The sequence below is a fragment of the Loxodonta africana genome, chromosome 3, assembly GCF_030014295.1.
Source record: "Loxodonta africana isolate mLoxAfr1 chromosome 3, mLoxAfr1.hap2, whole genome shotgun sequence".
NCBI lineage: Eukaryota > Metazoa > Chordata > Mammalia > Proboscidea > Elephantidae > Loxodonta > Loxodonta africana.
The window spans coordinates 128,649,710-128,668,425 of NC_087344.1; the positions used below are offsets into that span (position 1 = coordinate 128,649,710).

An 18,716-nucleotide genomic window follows, 5' to 3' on the forward strand; every position below is an offset into this window, starting at 1 on the left:
AATCAACACCCATGGAAGCAGCAGTCAAGAAATCAGACAACACATTGCATTGGGCAAATCTGCTACAAAAGACCTCTTTAAAGTGTTGAAAAGCAAAGACGTCACTTTCAGGACTAAGGTGTGCTTGGCCCAAGCCATGGTGTTTTCAATCGCCTCCTATACATGAGAACACTGGACAACGAATAAAGAAGACCAAAGAAAAACTGTGCCTTTGAATTGTGGTGTTGGCGAATAATACTAAACATACCATGGACTGTCAAAGGAAGGAACAAATCTGTCTTGAAAGACGCACAACAAGAATGATCCTTAGAAGCACGGATGGCAAGGCTATGTCTCACATACTTTGCACATGTTATCAGGCGGGATTAGTCCCTGGAGAAGGATGTCACGCTTGGTAAAGTAGAGGGTCAGAGAAAAAGAGGAAGACTCTCAGTGAGATGGATTGACACACTGGCTGCAACAACGGGCTCAAGCGTAACAACAATTGTGAGGATGTCACAGGACCAGGCAGTGTTTTGTTCTGTTATACACAGGGTCACTATGAGTTGGAACCAACTTGACAATAACAGGTACTCTACTGAGTATTTTACATACATTCTTTCATTTAATTCTCACAACTCTTTGAGGCCAATACAATTATTATCCCCATTTTATAGGTAAAGCAACTAAGAGTCAGGGAGATTAAGCAATGACATATGGATAGTAGAGCTAGGACTCAAACCCATCTCTGCCTGACTAAAATCCATGTCATTCTACTCACAAAATATGACTTTAGTTGATGTGAAAAATAATAGGAATGAAGAAGTAAATCTGATATAGGATATATTGCAAACGAGGAATCCATGGAGTTTAGCAACTGTTTCAATGTATCAAAGAAAGGGGAGGAGTCAAAGATGACAGCTTGGTAGTATAAACAACTTGGAGAACAGTGACACTGCCCAACGAAACAGGAAAGTCAGGAAGAGTCCGACTCCCAGAGGAGGATGAGTACATACTTAGGTAATACTCATTCCTAAAGCAGGATAATAGTGATGGAGCAGAGAGTTACCATTTTCACATTAGTTCATTCTACTCATCCATCAAATTTTCCAAAAATTGTGGAGGCTGGGCAAGAACTCCTGGTTCTTGTCTTTTGAACACATTTTTTCTGCCTCCTTTACTATTTTAATAAAAGTGAAGCCAAGAGGAAAAATTAAGGAAGGTGTTAGTTTCTTAAAGAACAGTGTAGTCTTTTTCTCTATGAGGTTACGGTCTTGTGTTTAATCCTAAAGTAACCAGTGCATGCCTCTGTCCAATAGTCACCAACATTTTGGCATGAGATATACAAGGAATGGCATAACAGGCAATGCCATCTTAGCAGAAATAGGAGTTTCATCTTTTTTTGAAAGCTTCTGTTTATTCTCCTTCCCTTCTTGTTCTGAGGGAAAAAAATTCTTGATTGGTGATAAAAATGTCAGGTTTCTGCCATTATTCAGTTGTGTCAGCTAGACAAATAGCTAGATTTTTCTGTGCTCACTGAATTCCCTCCTTTATAAGCTAAGTGGGTCAGCTAGGTTCCATTTAAATCAGACTTAACTATGGCTTACTGAACCAATGCTAGGATTTTTTCCAACTCTTTACATTCTATTATTTAAAAGCAGTAGAAAAAAGAGACAAGAGGCCTTGATCCTACGTAGAACATTAGAGCTGAAAGTGGCATTAGAGTTCATTACATGCAATTCTCTTAGTTTATAAACCAAGAAAGTGTGGTGCAGGGTTTTCACTCATTCTGCGTCAAAGTTTAATCTAGAGATGAATCTGATTTGCAATTACGTACTTTTCTAATTGAGAAAAGACACTACACCACAGTGTTTTTTCTAATAAGCTAGTTTGGAAATGTTTGCTTTGGGCAAACCCAGAGTGAGTTACAAGGAAACAAACATACACACACACAAAGCCTCACTGACCTGAGAGAGATTTATGTGCTAGATTTAAGTTCTTATAAAATGGAATCCCATAATACTTCAGTTGCATCATAAAAGTACTAGGCTGCTTTATGTGTTTTTTATAGAGCAGTGTAATACCTAAAGCCTTAGACAAAACTTCTGGTCTCACTGCTGCAGGCCAGCATAACCTCAGAAAAGTCACTCGGAAGTTGTGGCTCCTTGAGGCCACAAAACGGAGGTGATGGTGCCTTCTCTACCTGGGGTGTGTCCTCGGCCAACTATGTACTTGGCGCCCACCTTTGACTTTGCTGCTGGAGAAGCAAAGGAAAAGAAAGATGTTCTGAGCTAAGTAGACAGGAAAGGAAGTGGGTGACAGAGGGTGTTGGCTGAGTCCACCACCAACATCCCAGATCCCCATCTTCAATTCCTCCTCTCTTTACTGCTGGTCTGAGAAGAATATAGAAATAAAGGAACAGTAAATATAAAATTCAAAAATGAAAATTCTAGTGAAAGTCAGTGTGGCACTGCCTGGGCAGTAGTACACACTGCCCACCCCAACAGCGTTCTGCTCATAACCTCTGTGTTGAGCTGTGAGGTTTAATATGATCATCTGGTCACTGCCTTGAAAGTCCTTAGAGTCAGGCACTAAATGAACACAGAAAAAACTGCCATAATTCACTATTTTTCAGATCAGAGTCTTCACCTTCTAAACCAGAGTGCAAATGAAGAGAGAAAATTAACCACCTGCCTCCTTTGAAGCAAAAACAATACGAAATGAAATACAGCTGTCCACTCTGAACATAAAGGAGCATACTTTCTCTGACACTGGGGTGCTTCAAGTCTTCCTCAGGGCTCTTTCGTGAGTGGCAGGCTTTTTGATATTCATAGTTCCAAGTCCAATGTACCTAATACACCTCTTATTCTAAAGTGAATTTCTTTTTAAAAATCACACTAATATTCATGTATTCATTCATCAACAAATATTTATTTAGTGCCCCCTATGTGCCAGGCCCAATTCTGAGTGCTAGGGATATAGCAGTGAGAAAAACAGACAAAAATCCTAGATTCATAAAGTTTACACTCTAGTTGAAATCTCTCTCTCTCTACTTTCAAAGCGCCCAATTTAATAAATGCTTGTTGAATGAATGAATGATAAATAATACTTGGAGTAATCTGTGGGAATTAGATGAATTATTTTATAAAAATGAACTGTGAAGCATACACAACCTAAAGCAAAACATACAATATTTTATTAATTAATCCTTCAATTTCATTTCCATCACACTTTACCTCCCCTTCTTTTTTTGACCAGACCTAAACAAAATAAAACAGAATAATTCCGAGGAAGTGAGTATTTCTCCCAACTCAATGAGTGAAACAAGAGACTAAGAAGAAAGAGACTTTTACAAAGGGATGAAAAAGAAGGCCTTCATTCAGTGATGTTCTACATTTAGAGACCTCATGCTTCTATGTTGAGCATTAAAAATTTAAAAACCCCATGAAGTGGTATCTCAAAAACCAACATTAAAATAATTAATAATCTGGCTGTAAACTTACTTCAAGAAGGTTCTGAGACAACCCGCTACAGTCTGGCCTTCAGGGTTCCATGTTGGTTTAAGTGCACCTAAGCTCAGCACAGAACTACCGGCTTCCAGTCAGTAGCAACTTCCTTTTCAGTGTCCTGGTGACATAGCCTGTGGAGGGGTGGGTCAGACTAGCCCAGGTGTTTCGAAATGCAGTCAGGTACAGAGTGTGTCCTTTTGCCTCTGGGAAGTAAAATTATGAGGATAAAAGATTATGAGGGAAGATCACCTATAGCATCAAGGAATGGAAGCAAATATGGAAATATGGGCAGCAAAGCCTGGGTAATTATTAAAACAAATCTCCAAAGAAAGAAACGCCATCATGATTGAAGCCACTTTTCAAGCTCCCCATCTAAACTGACTGAAAGAATAAAGGAATTTATTATTATTCCAAGAAGTTTAAAAAAAGTGAAATATCAGAATACCATAAACATATAACATTTACTAACATACATAATGCTACTTCATCTCAGTGTAGCCTACCCTTTGAAGGCAAACCTGTGATAAAAGCAATGAACTAGGATTTCTTTGCCTTACTTGGGCAAAGTAACATTTATATTGCTATTGGCTACATTCATCTCCAGAGAAAACTGCTGAAGCCAAACAAAGGCTTTCAAATAATCGACACACAGGTAAAAGAAATAACAGAAAATAAAATAAAACATAAAGCATTAACAAGAATATAAATAGGCATTAGTGTTGTCGAAAGTCAAGAGAGTGGCCCTGCCTGCAAGGTTCAGAAGACAAGCCATCTCCATTCTAAGAATAATAATGAGAACCAGCTGCTGACCAGTGGATTCCAGCTCATGGCAACCCCGTGTATGTCAGAAGAGAACCGTGCTCCAGAGGGTTATCAATGGCTGATTCTGGGAAAGAGACTGTCAGGCCTTTCTTCCAAGGTACCTCTTGGTAGACTCAAACCTCCGACCTTTGGGTTAGCAGCTGAGCGCATTAACCATTTGCACCACCCAGGGACTTCCTAGTAGCAAGAAGTGGGCTCGAATTTTGATTCCCTATTTGGGGCATCCTCTCAAGCAATGCCTTGGAAGAAGGATAACTTCATTACTAGTCACGATAAAGCAGTTAGAAGCAATTCTGTTTAATTAGAAGAACCCAAGTAATAATGACCACTGGCTCTAAGATGTATATTAAAAGAACACGTTCAAGACAATTGTGACTTTGGTAAAATGTCCTGTATCAGAATGTCCTAACCAAGAAAGGCTGGGGTGGGGGGCGGTGCAGGGAAGGTGGAAGTGGTAGGGATATAGATATAAGGGGAGGAAAGGAGACATAAGTGCTACTTTTTAGTGTTTTTGTTGACTAATTAAAATCCTTTGCTTTTGAACATTTTAAAAATATTTTAGGAGTATTGCTTCCTCTTTCTCTTTCCAACTTTTCATTCTTCCCTTCAACTTCCTTTACTGACCTTTTCCCCTTTCGATGCCTTTCCTTTCTCTTTGCCTTCACCTTCTCTATATTGCCAAGCTCCAAGTTTCTGTGGCAAAGAAAAATGACATGAGAAGGGGGAGTAAGAACGTGATCAGGATTAAAGTGGGAACTTATTTATTCCTTTGAGCCCTGGTCCTATCATAATGTATACATAACCTTAGACTACGTTTTCCTCCCCACTAATGACCTGCACAGAGACCTAAAAAAACAAAACAAACCTATTGCTGTCAAGTTAGTTCTGACTCATGGCAGCTCCAGCTGAACTGAGCCCCACCTAGCTTGGGGAATTCGAACTTATTAATGAACCTAGTTAATTCATGAGTTAGCCTTATTTACTGGTATCAGAACTATGAGGTTTACTAATCAGTCATGTATTACAGAGTCTCAACTCATTTACTCTGAGACTTTTTTTAATGATATATAATTATCCTCTCACCTAAGCCTGTAAGTCCAGTTGAAGTTGGTGTCACATAAAACTGGTTTTCCTGGTTTTCTAAGCATGCTGGCCACTTAGTAAATGTTGTATAATAAGATCTGTTGTAAGTTTGTTCCAGAATTTCTAAATTGTTACTTTATGTCTATGAGAAGATGTTTAGAAATCTAAACTTTTTTCTGCAGTTTTTACTTATTATATGTTGACTAAAGGCATTGTATATTATGGTAGTTATGAAAACAAGCACTGACCCTAAATCCAGAGTCAAAACCAAGTGATCTTAGTGAGAAGCAAGCCTAGGGACTACTTGAATACGTTGCCTTTCTTCTAATCTCTTAGGGTTTAACTTTTGCTGGGATATGTATTAATGAGTAAACCAGGGTCACTGGCTATGAAAAAAAAAAACTTTCATTTTAGCATGTTTGGAGTCTCTGGTTGGTACAAATGGTTAGCATGTCTGTCTAACCAAAAGGTTGCTTTTCAGCATGTCTGAGGCAATACAGGAGGATGTCTTAGAAGATGAGAGAGACATGCTACCCTGGAAAATGTCTTAAGTCAAATGGAATTTGGAATCTAAAGGCTTCTACAGATGATGGTAAAGCAGTAATAATAAACACTTTGTTTTCAACTTAGCTAAAATTTCTTACCAAATCGCCCACCCCACCAGATGACTTTACCTATCCTACACGAAGTATCAGAAGTTTCAATTTTCCCAAACTGAAACCTACATATTTACATAAAATTACATCAACCGTTTCTCAATTTCTTGCCTCCTGTCTAAGGCCAGTTTTTCTTCCTGTGCTCTGGATCCCACCCCAACTGCCTTCTCTCGTTTGTTTAATTCCCAACCCCGCCTCTGTACTGGCTCCATCCCATCAGCCTTCAAACATGTCCAGTCTCTTCAACCACTAAATCACCCTCCCTCAACCCCTCTTCTTCCACTCACTGCCACCCTATTTCTCTTTCTAAAGGACTTGTCTACTCTTTGTCTCCCTTTTCTCACTTCACGCTTCTTTTTTTAACATCAATCTAACTTCCGTTTCCTCCACTCCCCTGAAATGGTTGTCAGTAAAGTCACTAATGATCTCCAGGTTGTTAAACCCAGTGGCATTTTAGTCCTCAGCTTATTTGTCCTCTTCCTGGCATTTAACATGTTGATGCCTTCCTCCTTCATGAAACACTCTCTTCTCTTGGCTTCTATTCTACTACACGCTCATTGTTTTCCTTCTACTATTCTTTCTTAATCTCTTCTTGCCAACTCCTTCCTGTTCTATTCTGCCTTTAACTTTTGGAGTTCCTCAAAGATCAATCCTAGCCCGATTGTTGTTCGTACCTTATACTTTCTGTACGAGGTTGCATGTACATCAATTCTATCATTTTTTTTCTTCTTCTTTTTAATCTATACACCAATGACTCTCAAAATATTTACCTCTGGCTTAGACTTCTTTGATCTCCAGGCCTCCGGTTAGACGTTCCAAAAGCACCCTCACATTTAAAATGTTCCAAATCAAATTCACAGCCCCCTCTTCACCATAACAACCTGGTCCCCTCTTGACTCTTCCCTATCTTATCACTCTCCATTTTTCAATTAAGAAACTGGATATCATCCTTGACTCTCCCTCTCCCTTACCTCTCATATTTTCATATTATTATCTTCTTGTGTTTTCAGAATTGCCGTGAAGCTCCAAAACTGAAGACAATAGGCATCAAGGAACCATGACCACCTAAAGAGAACCAGTGGGTTACTGAGAGGCAGCAGAACTGGATTTGCTCCTCCAAGCAACAGCCTCCCCTCCTCCTCTCTGCATCATGTAAGAGAAGTGTCACATAAAGTGTGCCCCTGGGGGCAAGTGATAAGGTCCTTCCCCTCTCTCCTAGCCAAGTAAGGGAACCCAATCAAATTACTTGCAAAGACAGGAAATGCTTTCAAGAAGTATCTCCTTGTTATGTTGAACATCTATTTAGGCAGCAGAGTTGCTGATTTCTTGGCACCAACTTGGGCAGGGGAAAAACAAAAATTGAAGAACAAGGAGTAGCAGTGCCAGTTGGTAGAGCAAGATGCTTGGATTTCCCAGAAGATACTGCAGAAGAAAGCCAGGCATGAGTTGAATTGCTGGTATCTGCCCAAGAGGGCAACACACCAGGCAAGAGTACCCCAAAGCCAAGAAGCTCTGGGGCATACTGCCAACGTAGGGTGTCAGAAGAGGCCGTGTCTCCCACATCAAGGAACTGTGTAGAGGAGAGGCCTGTGCAGGGGCTCCTAAAGAATGAACAGGTCTCATCACACAGAGGCAGCATCTGTGTGCCTGCCCAGCAGAGTATATCCACAGCAGCTCCAATTAAGTAAGAGACATTTGCGACTTTTCCCCAACCCTCCACTTAGGCTATGTAGCCCAAGGAGAATACCAATAATGGAGAAAAATGAAAACAGACCATAGTCCAAACCCACTTCCAGGGATGTCCCTCAGGTCTTCGGGCATGACTAGGTTGGGGAAGCGGGAGGGGACAAAGTAGAGGGAAGACTTTGAACTGGGTACAGGATTGCACTGGATAGATCAGGCTGGACTTTTTAGTAACAGAAAGGGATGTAGAAGCTATGGCATCTGTCAGAGATATCATTAAGAAATTGGAAGGGAAATAGTATCAACACATTTGAACTTGTTTAGCAACAAAAGTAAAATTTTTTCACATTTGCACCCCTGCTGAATTAGTCCCTTCAATCATCTGAGGCTCTTCTTCAATCCTCCCCACACTGTAGCCAGAGAGCTCTTTCAAATCAGAGATCTTATCATGTCCTGCCCTGTTGAAAATTCTTTAATGGCATATCGTTAATTATATCTAGGATAAAGAGTTAAATCCTTACAAGCTCCAAAGCCTTGCCTACCTTTCCAGCTTCACCTCCCCTTTCCCCTCTGCACTCCATTTATACTGGTCTTTCAGGGCCCCCTAGTAAAACCAGTTGCCTTTGAGATTATTGACTCATGGTGACCCCACGTGTACAGAGTAAAACTGCTATATAGGGTTTTCAAGGCTGTGACCTTTCAGAGGCAGACTACCAGGCCTGTCATCAGAGGTGCCTGTGGGTGGGTTTGAACCGTCAAACTTTTGGCTAGTAGTCAAGCTCTTAATAACTTATAACACCCAGGGACTTATATATACATGTATACACATGCAAACACACACACATATACACATATTTTTAAATTCATTCTGCCAAAATTGTATCAAACTTTATAATCTCTGCAATAAAAGATATGACTTGAAATAGTTAAATGAAAAACAACTATTGATCTTACATTTACTGCTCCAAACCTCACACATCTGGCTCTTTCAAAGGATCCATATCACACTTTATCAAGTGCTTTGTTCCTGAACATACATCACTGAGTCAAGAAAAAAATGTGAGTTACATGCAGAGGTATGGAGTTGTGTTCACTTAATAACTTACTCTAAGTAATACCAATGTAAGGGCATGCCACAAGATTAGTTGAACAAGTAATGGCCTAAGAAATACAATTTGTAGTTTATTCTGGGTACTATTTTTATTCTCTTGAATTTATATATTCCTACTTCAAAAATGGTAATAATTCCTGCATTTGCATCTTTTATAGAAATTTTAAGGAATAAGTTAATACGTTAAAAACACTCTGAGAATCTCTAACATTAGCTCTCCCAACATTTCTGTCAATTTGTCATACTGAAGTGGCTTACATGTTGCTGTGATACAGGATCACACATGGTGGACAGGTTTAAGCTGAGCTTCCAGACTAAGACAGACTAGAAGAAGGACCTGGCAGTCTACTTCTGAAAAAACTGGCCAGCCAAAACCTTATGAATAGCAGTGGAACACTGTCTGGATTAGTGCCAGAAGATGAGCCCCTCAGGTTGGAAGGCACTCAAAATACAACTGGGAGAAGAGCTGCCTCTTCAAAGTAGAGTCGACCTTAATGATGTGGATGTAGTCAATCTTTCAGGACCTTCATTTGCTGAGGTGGCATGACTCAAAATGAGAAGAAACAGCTGCAAATATCCGTTAGTAATCAGAACATTGGACGTATGACATATGAATCTTGGAAAATTAGAAGTCATCAAAAATGAAATGGAACATAAAGATCAATATCCTAGGCATAAGTGAGCTGAAATTGACTGGTATTGGCCATTCTGAATTGGGCAATCTATGCTAGGGATGACAAATTAAAAAGGAATGGCATTGCATTTATTGTCAAAGAGAACATTTCAAGATCTATCTGAAGCACAACGCTATCAGTGGCAGGATAATATCCATACGCCTACAAGGAAGACCAGCTGATACGATTACTATTCATTTTTATACACCAACCACTAATGCCAAAGATGAGGAAATTGAAGATTTTTACCAACTTCTGCAGTCTGAGATTGATCACATACGCGATCAAGATGCATTAATCATTACTGGCGATTCAAATGTGAAAGCTTGAAACAAAGAAGAAGGATTAGTAGTTGGAAAATATGGCCATGGTGATAGATACGATGCCAGAGATGGCATGAGAGAATTTTCCAAGACCAACAACTTCTTCATTGAAAATACCTTTTTTCAACAACTTCGACAGTGACTATACACATTGACCCTGCCAGATGCAATACACAACCATCAATTCGACTACATCTGTGTAAAGAGACAATGGAAAAGCTCAATATTATCAGTCAGAACATGGCCAGGGGCTGACTGTGGAACAGACCATCAAATGCTCATATGCAAGTTCAAGCTGAAGCTGAAGACAATTAGATCAAGTCCCCGAGAGCCAAAATATGACCATGAGTATATTTCACTGGAATTTAGAGACCATCTCAAGAATAGATTTGACGCATTGAACACTTAATGACCAAAGACCAGACAAGTTGTGGAACGACAACAAGGACATCACACATGAAGAAAGCAGAAGGTCATTAAAAAGACAAGAAAGAAAGAAAAGACCAAAATGGATGTCAGAAGACACTCTAAAATTTGCTCTTGAACGTAGAATACCTAAAGCTAAAGAAAAAATAATGAAATAAAAGACCTGAAGAGCAAATTTCAAAAGTCAACTCGAGAAGACAAAGTAAAGTATTATAATGAAATATGCAAAGACCTGGACTTAGAAAACCAATAGGGAAGAACATGCTCAGCATTACTCAAGCTGAAAGAACTGGAGAAAAAATTTAAGCCTCGAGTTGCAATATTAAAGGATTCTACAGTAAAAAATATTAAACGACACAGGAAGCATCAAAAGAAGATGGAAGGAATACACAGAGTCACTGTACCAAAAAGAATTGGTCAACATTCAGCCATTTTGGGGGGTAGCATACAATCAAGAGCCAATAGTACTAAAGCAAGGGGCCAAGCTACACTGACAGGAATGGTGAAAAACTAGGCTCCAGGAATTGCCGGAATACCAACTGAGACACGCCCTGGAGGTACTCACTCATCTATGTTAGGAAATTTGGAAGAAAATAGCTTCCTAGTCAACCAACTGAAAGAGATCCATATTTGTTCCTATTCCAAAGAAAAATGATTCAACAGATCATCCAACAGATGCAGAAATTATTGAACAATATCACTAATATCATCACACACAAGTAAAATCATCCTGAAGATCATTCAAAAGTAGTTGCAGCAGTACACAGACAAGAAACTACCAGAAGTTCAAGCCGGATTCAGAAGAGGACTGGAACGAAGGATATCACTGCTGATGTCAGGTAGCTCTTGGCTGAAAGTAGAGAATACCACAAAGATGTTTACCTGTGTTTTATTGACTATGCAAAAGCATTCAACTGTGTGGATCATAACAAATTATGGATAACATTGCGAAGAATGGGAATTTCGGAACAGTCAACTGTGCTCATGAAGAAACCATGCATAGACCAGGAGGCAGTTGTTTGAACAGAACAGGGGATACTGTGTGGTTTAAAATCAGAAAAAGTGTGCATCAGGATTGTATTCTTTCACTATACTTATTCAATTTACATGCTGAGCAAATGATCTGAGAAGCTGAACTATATGAAGAAGAATATGGCATCAAGATTGCAAGAAGATTCACTAACAACCTGTGATATGCAGATGACACAACCTTGCTTGAAGAAAGTGAAGAAGACTTGAAGCACTTACTGATGAAGGTCAAAGACCACAATCTTCAGTATGGATTACACCTCAACACAAAGTAAACAAAAATCCTCATAACTGGACCTATAAGCAACATGATATACAGAGAAAATACTGAAGTTGTCAAGGATTTCATTTCACTTGGATCCACAATCAACACCCACGGGAGCAGTGGTGAGGAAATCAAACAATGTATTGCATCGGGCACATCTGCTGCAAAAGACCTCTTTAAAGTGTTGAAAAGCAAAGATGTCACTTTGAGGACTAAGGTGCACTTGACCCAAGCCATGATATTTTCAATCACCTCATATGCTTGAAAAACTGCACAATCAATATGGAAGACCAAAGAAGAATTGACGCCTTTGAATTACATTGTTGGCAAAGAATAATGAATATACCATGGAGTGCTGGAAGAATGAAACAATTATGTCTTGGAAGAAGTACAGCCAGGACGCTCCTTGGAAGAAAGTATGGTGAAATTTTATCTCATGTACTTTGGACATGTTATCAGGAGGGACCAGCCTGGAGAAGGACATCATGCTTGGTAAAGTAGAGAGAATCAGTGAAAAAGAAGACAGCCTTCAACAAGATGGACTGACACAGTGACTGCAACAATGGACTCCAGCATAACAATGATTGTGAGGATGGTGCAGGATCGGGCAGCATTTCGTTCTATTGTACAAAGGGTCACTATTAGTCAGAACAGGCTTGATGGCATCTAACCAAAAAAAAAAGTTAGCGCTATTACAATTCTTGGTATTTTTAAGTGGTTTTGGCTTTTGGTCATATAGACACTAGAGAAGAAAGTCAGAGAGATAATGGTTCCCTCCATTTCATGTCTTTTTCAGAATTTCTGAAGACCCAGCAACAGCTAGAGCAAGCTAATATTTGTGATTCTTGATTACCTTTAAAAGGAAAACAAAATTAAACAAAAAGCAGGAAGAAGCAGGTCTGGTAACTTTGTGTTCAGCTCAAAATTTATTGCAGAAATGCTAACTTCACCATGAACTATTCACCTTTCATCTTGAGTGTACTTCACATGGGTGATTTAAAATTTTGATATTCTGGTTTCCACTGACAAATTCTGCATTTTGACAAGTTTTGATGAAGTCTATTCACTTTAGACGATTTATGCAAACCCAATTGAATAGCTGATTTTGACTTTATCCCCTTGAGTTCCTAGAACTGCTCTGATTAAATTTTAAAATATAATTACAGGTAGCACATTGAGTCAGTCAGTTAGTCAGAGAGATTTAAGCTCTGTGAATGCCTACTTCCTGCAGCTCACTGCATTAAGTGCTCTGGAGGAGGGCGGGGGTGGATGGAACAGTCACCCATGAAATGATTTCAGGATTATTATTAAAACAACATATCACCAAGCACAAAGTACTCAAGTAGAAACTCTACACATAAAAGTTCAAGGAATGGAGAGTAAAGGAAGCACCTTCTCTGTTTAATTGCTTGTCCTATATATTTAGTAAATGTGTTTTGGGACTATTTGGTAGCTTTGCTGGCATCCTAACTGAACAAATTAAACCAGTGTTGGTCTAACTACAAATGGACAGCATGAGTTGGCATAGAGCAGTTCCTTATTTCATTTACCTGGTAATACTTTAAGGACTTCATTAAGTGAGGGATCAGGTCTTGACTAACTCCAGGAAGAGATGTTCTTTAAATGACATTTAATTTTGGAATAATTTCAGATTTACAGAAAAGTTGCAAAGATAATACAGAGAGTTCCCATATACCCTTCATTAAGTTTCCCTTAATATTAACATTTTACATTGCTATAGTGTTTTTTTTCAAAACTAAGAAATGAACATTTGTACATTATTGTCAACTATAGTCTGTGTTCAGATTTCATCAATTTTTCCATCAATATTCTTTTTCTCCTCAGGTTTCAGTCCAGAATATCATATTGCATTTAGTAGGAAGAAACTTCTAATATCTTACTGCTGAGATTCATAAATCATCAATTTCTGGACACTGAAGTTAATCAGCATCCAAGTATTAACATGAGCAGCAACAAATATGAATTGAATGTCCAAGACCCACCTAGGTACACCATAGTACAAGATTCTTAACTAACTTTAGGACAAAGCAAACAAGAGCTTAGGCCCTTATTGCCAGTTATTAATCTCTTTTTTATGTACTGAACAGTACTAAAATACATTGCCAAAGTACTTTTTTATTGTATATTCATGAGAACATTTTGCTATAATTTTTTCTGGTATCACCTAGTGTGGATGCCTAGATTTTCCTACATGATGACGTGAGAAGAGGCTGATTTGGTTACTAAATCTGCCAGTGCAGAAGGTTTCCCACAGGCACTAGAGAAACAAAGCCCTGCATGGTCTCCTTGTAGTTTTCAGAAGATAACAATGAGAGGCAGGTCCAAGATGGTGGAGTAGTCAGATGCTTCTGGCGGTCCCTCTTACAACAAAGACCAAAAAAAAAAAAAAGTGAAATGATTTATATATATGACAAGATAGGAGCCCTGAACATCAAAGGCAAAGTTAAGAAATTGGACTGAGCAGCAGGGAGAGGGAAAGATGGTTCAGAAGTGGCGAAGGGTTGCTGGACCTGACTTGGTGGGAACTGGAGCCCCTCAGGCATGATCCCGATGCACCTGCAGCAGGGCTGGCAGCATTCCGGATGCGAGTTCTTCAGGGAGAGACAGCAAGCTGCACAGTCTACTCACACTTCCAGAATCAGAGAACAGTGCTCTCAGCAAAAGCTAAGTACTTGCATCTAACTTACGATGCCCCATCCTCCAAGCTGGCTTCAGTGACAGTCAATTTTCCTGGGCCTGAGATAGGTCCTGCTGCACATGTGGAGCCATTCTCCCAGACTTGGAGAAGGCATAAATTAACAACTGGAGGAAAAGATAATCTACTGGCCCCCCTAAGCTAGAACTCGCCAACACACATTATAATTGAATTTGCCAAAACCAAAGATAAAGAGAGAATTTTAAGAGTGGCTAGGGATAAACGAAAAAGTCACCTACAAAGGAGAGTCAACATGAAGAAGCTCGGACTACTCTGCAGAAACCACGCAGGCAAGAAGGCAATGGGATGACATATATAAAGCACTGAATGAAAGAAATTGCTGGCCAAGAATCATATATCCAGCAAAACTGTCTCTCAAATATGAAGGAGAAATTAGGACATATCCAGATACAGAGAAGTTTAGGGAGTTTGCAAAAACCAAACCAAAACTACAAGAAACACTAAAGGGAGTCCACCAGTTAGAAAATCAGTAACATCAGACATCAACCCAAGACTAGAACAGAGGACACAGCAACCAGATAGCAACCCAGATAGGGAAATCATAAAAATGAAAAAAATGCTCAAAACAGGGAACAGCGATGTCAAAATGAAAAAGATGCCAACATTACATCAATAACAGAATAAAAAATGTAGTCATAGATCTTTCATATGGCGAGAAAGTGAAGACAACATAAAGAAATAAAAGTTTGGTTTACACTTAGAAAAACAGGGGTAAATATTAAGGTAACTACAAAGGTGACTAATAATTCTACACAATAAAATAAAATACAAGAAAAACATAAAGACTCAGCAAAAACAAATTCAACAACCATAAAAAAGAGGAAAAGACAATATTTAAAGAAAAACTACTCAGCATAAAAAATTAGCGGGAAAAAAAAACTGTCAATAACGCACAAAAAAGACATCAAAATTAGAGCACTAAACTAATGCTTATCCATAATTACACTGAATGCAAAAGGATTAAACACACCAATAAAGAGACAGAGAGTGACAGAATGGATTAAAAAACATGATCCATCTATATGCTGCCTACAAGAGACAAGTCTCAGACTTAAAGACACAGACAAACTAAAACTCAAAGGATGGAAAAAATACATCAAGCAAACAAAAAACAGGAGTGACAATATTAATCTCTGACAAAATAGACTTTAAAGTTAAACCTACTGCAAAGGATAAGGAAGGACACTGTAATGATTAAAAGGACAATATACCAGGAGAACATAATCATATTAAATATTTACATACCTAACAACAGGGATTCAAGATACGTAAAACAAACTCTAACAGCATTGGGAAGTGAGATAGACAGCTCCACAATAATAGTAGAAGACATAAACACACCACTTTCGGTGAAGGACAGAACATCCAGAAACAAGCTAAATGAAGACATGAAAGTCTAAATGCCACAATCAACCAACTTGACCTCATAGACACATACAGAATACTATGCCCAACAGCAGCCAAGTATACTGTCTTTTCCAATACAGATGGAACATTCTCAAGAATAGACTACATATTAGGTCGCAAAGCAAAACTTTAACAGAATCCAAAACACTGAAATATTACAAATATCTTCTCTGACCATAAAGCCATAAACGTAGAAATCAATACCAGAAAAAGCAGGGGGAAAAAAAATCAAACACTCGGAAACTGAACAATACCTTGCACAAAAAAAACTGGGTTATAAAAGGAATTAAGGATGGAATAAAGAAATTCATGGAATCCAATGAGAATGAAAACACTATCAGAACCTTTGGGATACAGCTAAAGCAGTGCTAGGAGGTCAATTTATAGCAATAAATACACACACCCAAAAAGATAAAAAGGGCCAAAATCAAAGAATTATCCTTACAACTTGAACAAAAACAAAGATAGCAACAAAAGAAGCTCTCAGGCACTAGAAGAAAACAAATGATACAAACTAGAGCAGAATTAAACAGAGAACAGAAAAACAATTGAAAGAGTTAACAAGACCAAAAGCTGGTTCTTTGAAAAAATTAACAAAATCAATAAACCATTGGCCAGAGTAAAAAACGAAAAAAAGGAGAGGAAGCAAATAACTTGAATAAGAAATGAGATAGGCGGTATCACAACAGATCCAACTGAAATTAAAAGAATCATATCAGATTATTATGAAAAATTGCACTCTAACAAATTTGAAAACCTAGAAGAAATGGATGAATTTCTAGAAACACATTACCTACCCAAACTAACACAAACAGAGGTAGAAAAACTAAATAAACTCATAACAAAAGAAGAAATTGAAAAGGTAATTAAAAAACTCCGAACAACAACAACAAAAAGCCCTGGCCCTGACAGCTTCACTAGAGAATTCCACTAAACTTTCAGAGAAGAGCTAACACCACTAGTACAAAAGGCATTTCAGAGCATAGAAAAGGATGAAATACTCTGAAACTCATTCTGTGAAGCCAGCATATCCCTGATACCAAAACCAGGTAAAGACACCATTAAAAAAAAGAAAATTACAGACCTGTATCCCTCATGAACTTAGATGGAAAAATCCTCAAGAAAATTCTAGCCAACAGAATTCACCAACAAATAAAAAAAATAATTCACCATGACCAAGTGGGATTCCTACCAGGTATGAAGGGATGGTTTGACATTAGAAAAACAATCAATATAACCCATCATATAAATAAATCAAAAGACAAGAACCACACGATCTTATCAATAGATGCAGAAAAGGCATTTGACAAAGTCCAACACCCATTCATGGTAAAAATTCTCAGCAGAATAGGAATAGAAGGAAAATTCCTCAACATAATAAAGGGCATTTATACAAAGCCAACAACCAACATCATCCTAAATGGAGAGAGTCTGAAAGCATTCCCCTTGAGATCAGGTACCAGACAAAGTTGCCCTTTATCAACACTCTTATTCAACATTGTGCTGGAAGTCCTAGCCAGAGCAATTAGGCTGGATAAAGAAATAATGGGCATCCAGATTGCTAAGAAAGAATTAAAAGTATCTCTATTTGCAGATGACATGACCTCATACACAGAAAACCCTAAAGAATCCACAAGAAAACTACTGAAACTAATAGAAGAGTTTAGCAGAGTATCAGGATACAAGATAAACATACAAAAATCAGTTGGATTCCTTTACACCAACAAAGAGAATGTCGAAGAGGAAATCATCAAATCAACATCATGTATAATAGCCCCTAAGAAGATAAAATACTTAGGAATAAATCTAACCAGACACCTAAAAGGCCTATACAGAGAAAACGATAAGAAACTACTGCAAGAAACCAAAAAAAGACCTACATAGGTGAAAAAACAAAACCTTCCTCATGGATAGGAAGACTCAACATTGTAAAAATGTCTATTCTACCAAAAGCCATCCATAGATACTATGCAATTCCAATCCAAATTCCAACGACATTTTTTAATGAAATGGAGAAATAAATCACCAACTTCACATGGAAGGGAAAGAGGCCCTGGATAAGAGAAGCATTACTGAAAAAGACGAACAAAGTGGGAGGACTCACTTACTTGCTTTTAGAACCGATTATACTGCCACAGTAGTCAGAACAGCCTGGTACTGGTACAACAACAGATACACAGACCAATGGGACAGAATTGAGAATCCAGATGTAAAATCATCCACATATGAACAGCTGATATTTCACAAAGGCCCAAAGTCAGTTAAATGGGGAAAAGATAGTCTCTTTAACAAATGGTGCCGGTATAACTGGATATCTATCTGCAAAAAAGTGAAACAAGACCCATAGCTCACACCATGCACAAAAACTAAGTGAAAACGGATCAAAGACCTAAATATAAAATCTAAAATGATAAAGACCATGGAAGAAAAAATAGGTACAACACTAGGAGCACTAATATATGGCACATACAGTACATAAAACATTAGTAAGAAGGCACAAACACCAGAACAGAAACTGGATAACTGGGAGCTCCTAAAAGTCGAACACTATGCTCATCCAAAGACTTCACCAAAAGAGTAAAAAGAGTACCTACAAACTGGGGGAAAAAATTTAGCTACTACAATTCTGATCAGCGTCTGATCTCTAAAATTTACATGATACTGCAAAAGCTCGACTACAAAAAGACAAATAACCCAATTAAAAAATGGGCAAAAGATATGAGCAGGCACTTCACCAAAGACATTCAGGTAGCTAACAGATACATGAGAAAATGCCCTCGATCGTTAGCCATTAGGGAAATGCAAATCAAAACTACAATGAGATACCATCTCACTCCAACAAGGCTGGCATTAATCCAAAAAACACAAAATAATAAATGCTGGAGAGGTTCTGGAGAGACTGGAACACTTACACACTGTTGGTGGGAATGTAAAATGGTACAACCCCTTTGGAAATCGATTTGGTGCTTCCTTAAAAAGCTAGAAATAGAACTACCATACGATCCAGCATTC

General features: G+C 38.4%; 1 long non-coding RNA gene across 2 annotated transcripts in view; it reads right to left on the reverse strand.

Annotated features, from left to right (window-relative positions):
• LOC111750989 (uncharacterized) overlaps positions 1-18,716 on the reverse strand; it is a 55,450-nt gene that overhangs the window by 15,312 nt on the left and 21,422 nt on the right. Inside the window, exons 2-4 of one of the 2 annotated variants that reach the window (XR_002786058.2) lie at positions 7,021-7,114; positions 4,935-5,003; positions 3,483-3,691 (exon numbers count right to left, since the gene is read on the reverse strand). This is a non-coding gene — a long non-coding RNA (uncharacterized LOC111750989). The remainder of the gene's footprint in view (positions 1-3,482; positions 3,692-4,934; positions 5,004-7,020; positions 7,115-18,716) is intronic. The other variant, XR_002786059.2, reaches the window with a different exon arrangement.